The sequence below is a fragment of the Arachis ipaensis genome, chromosome B7, assembly GCF_059453495.1.
Source record: "Arachis ipaensis isolate K30076 ecotype BB chromosome B7, ASM5945349v1, whole genome shotgun sequence".
NCBI classification, from domain to species: domain Eukaryota; kingdom Viridiplantae; phylum Streptophyta; class Magnoliopsida; order Fabales; family Fabaceae; genus Arachis; species Arachis ipaensis.
In genome coordinates, this window is record NC_142442.1 from 91,090,669 (window position 1) to 91,094,260 (window position 3,592).

The 3,592-nt window shown below is 35.5% G+C and overlaps 1 non-coding gene across 1 annotated transcript; it reads left to right on the forward strand.

Annotated features, from left to right (window-relative positions):
- The first annotated feature begins 1,913 nt into the window (after positions 1 to 1,913).
- LOC148553346 (small nucleolar RNA R71) lies at positions 1,914 to 2,017 on the forward strand. Its single transcript, XR_015892754.1, has one exon. It is a non-coding gene; the product is annotated as a small nucleolar RNA R71 (small nucleolar RNA).
- The last annotated feature ends 1,575 nt before the right edge of the window (positions 2,018 to 3,592 follow it).

Below are 3,592 nucleotides of genomic sequence, written 5' to 3' on the forward strand. Positions count from 1 at the left end.
TTTAAACGCCAGTGAGATCCTCCTCCAGGGTGTGATTTTTCTTCTGCTGTTTTTGATTCTGTTTTCAATTTTTATATTTATTTTGTGACTCCACATGATCATGAACCTAATAAAACATGAAGTAACAATAAAAATAAAATTAGATAAATAAAAATTGGGTTGCCTCCCAACAAGCGCTTCTTTAATGTCAATAGCTTGAGAGTGAGCTCTCATGGAGCCTCACAGATGTTCAGAGCATTGTTGAGACTCCCCAACACCAAACTTAGAGTTTGGATATGGGAGTTCAACACCAAACTTAGAGTTTGGTTGTGGCCTCCCAACACCAAACTTAGAGTTTGACTGTGGAGGCTCTGGTTGACTCTGTTTTGAGAGAAGCTTACTGTGCCTCTTTTCCATGTTTACAGAAGGATGACCTTGAGTTTTAAACACAAGGGAGTCCTCATTCAATTGAAGGACTAATTCGCCTCTGTCAACATCAATGACAGCTCTTGCTGTGGCTAGGAAGGGTCTTCCAAGGATGATGGATTCATCCTCATCCTTTCCAATACCTAGGACTATGAAATCAGCAGGGATGTAAAGGCCTTCAACCTTTACTAACACGTCCTCTACTTGTCCATAAGCTTGTTTTCTTGAACTGTCTGCCATCTCTAATGAGATTTTAGTAGCTTGCACCCCAAAGATTCCCAGTTTCTCTATTACAGAGAGGGGCATGAAGTTTATCCCTGAACCAAGGTCACACAGAGCCTTTTCAAAGATCATGGTGCCTATGGTACAAGGTAACTAAGAACTTTCCAGGATCCTGTTTCTTCTGAGGCAATGTCAGTTGATCCAGATCAGTTAGTTCATTGGTAAACAAGGGAGGTTCATCTTCCCAAGTTTCAATACCAAATAATTTGGCATTCAGCTTCATGATTGCACCAAGGTACTTGGTAACTTGCTCCGTAGTAACATCCTCATTCTCTTCAAAAGAGGAATACTCAGCAGAGCTCATGAATGGCATAAGGAGGTTTAATGGAATCTCTATGGTCTCTAGTTGAGTCTCAGATTCCTTTGGTTCCTCAGAGGGAAACTCCTTATTGATCACTGGACGTCCCAGGAGGTCTTCCTCACTGGGATTCACGTCCTCTCCCTTCCTTACAGGTTCGGCCATGGTGATCAATTCAATGGCCATACACTCTCCTTTTGGATTTTCTTCTGTATTGCTTGGGAGAGTACTAGGAGGGATTTCAGTGATCCTTTTACTCAGCTGGCCCACTTGTGCTTCCAAATTTCTAATGGAGGACCTTGTTTCATTCATGAAAATTACAGTGGCCTTAGATAGATCAGAGACTAAGTTTGCTAAATTAGAGGTATTTTGTTCAGAGTTCTCTGTCTGTTGCTGAGTGGATGATGGAAAAGGTTTACTATTGTTAAACCTATTTCTTCCACCATTATTAAAGCCTTGTTGAGGCTTTTGATCCTTCCATGAGAGATTTGGATGATTTCTCCATGAGGGGTTATAGGTATTTCCATATGGTTCACCCATGTAATTCACCTCTGCTATTGCAGGGTTCTCAGGATCATAAGCTTCTTCTTCAGAAACTGCCTCTTGAGTACTGTTGGATGCAGCTTGCATTCCATTCAGACTCTGAGAAATCATATTGACTTGCTGAGTCAATATTTTATTCTGAGCCAATATGGCATTCAGAGTATCAATTTCAAGAACTCCCTTCTTCTGAGGCGTCCCATTACTCATAGGATTCCTCTCAGAAGTGTACATAAACTGGTTATTAACAACCATGTCAATGAGTTCTTGAGCTTCTGCAGGTGTTTTCCTTAGGTGAATGGATCCACCTGCAGAAGTATCCAATGACATCTTAGCTAGTTCAGACAGACCATCATAGAATATATCCAGGATGGTCCATTCTGAAAGAATGTTAGAAGGACACTTTTTGGTCAGTTCCTTGTATCTCTCCCAAGCTTCATAGAGGGATTCACCTTCTTTTTGTCTGAAGGTTTGAACATCCACTCTAAGCTTACTCAGCTTTTGAGGAGGAAAGAACTTGGCTAAGAAAGCCTTGACCAGCTTATCCCAAGAGTTCAGGCTATCCTTAGGTTGAGAGTCTAACCATATTCTAGCTCTGTCTCTCACAGCAAAAGGGAAAATCATGAGCCTGTAGACTTCAGGATCTACTCCATTACTTTTAACAGTATCACAGATCTGCAAGAATTCAGTTAAGAACTGAAAAGGATCTTCAGATGGAAGTCCATGAAACTTGCAGTTTTGCTGCATCAGAGAAACTAATTGAGGTTTCAGCTCAAAATTGTTTGCTCCAATGGCAGGAATTGAGATGCTTCTTCCATGTAAATTGGAATTATGTGCAGTGAAGTCACCAAGCATTCTCCTTGCATTATTAGTTTCCTCTTCAGGGTCCTTTCAGATTCTGGATCTGCTTCAACAAGAATATTCTTGTCCTTGCTCCTGCTCATATGAAAAAGGAGGGAACAGAAAAATAATAATAGGGATCCTTTTTGCCCAGGTATAGAGGTTCCCTTAGGTGAGTGGAAGAAGAAAAGAATGTAATGTAAAGAAAGAAACATAAGGGTGAGGAGAGCAGAGATGTGAGATGAAGAGAAGTATTAATAGATGAATAAATAAATAGAAAGAGATGAGAGAGAAAGAGAATTTTTGAAAATTATTTTTGAAAAATGGTTAGTGATTTTTGAAATTAGTTTTTGAAAAAGGTTAGTAATTTTCGAAAATTAGGAATAAAATTAAAATCAAAAAATAAAAATAATTAGTTAATTAAAAAGAATTTTTTAAAAAAAGGGAGATATTTTCGAAAATTAGAGAGAGAGGGTTAGTTAGGTAGTTTTGAAAAAGATAAGAAACAAACAAAAAGTTAGTTAGTTAGTTGAAACAAATTTGAAAATCAATTTTGAAAAGATAAGAAGATAAGAAGTTAGAAAAGATATTTTAAAATCAATTTTTTGAAAAAAATATGATTTTGAAAAAGATAAGATGAAAAGATATTTTTGAAAAGATATGATTGAAATTAGTTTTGAAAAAGATTTGATTCTAGAACTTAAAGTTTGAATCTTTCTTAACAAGTAAGTAATAAACTTGAAATTTTTGAATCAAAACATTAATTGATGATGTTATTTTCGAAAATTATGTGGTAAAGATAAGAAAACGATTTTTGAAAAATATTTTAAAAATTTTCGAAAATAAATAAGAAAAGTGAAAAAGATATGATTTTTGAAAAAGATTTTGAAAAAGATAAAATTTGAAAATTTGATTTGACTCATAGAAAACAACTAGATTTTAAAAATTTTTGAAAAAGTCAACTCAAATTTTCGAATTTTATGAGAGGAAAAAGGGAAAGATATTTTTTTGATTTTTTTGAATTTTTTTATGATGAGAGAGAAAAACATCAAAATGATGCAATGCATGAAAATTTTTAGATCAAAACAATGAATGCATGCAAGAATGCTATGAATGTCAAGATGAACACCAAGAACACTTTGAAGATCATGATGAACATTAAGAACATATTTTTGAAAAATTTTTTTGATACAAAGAAAACATGCAAGATACCAAACTTAGAAATCT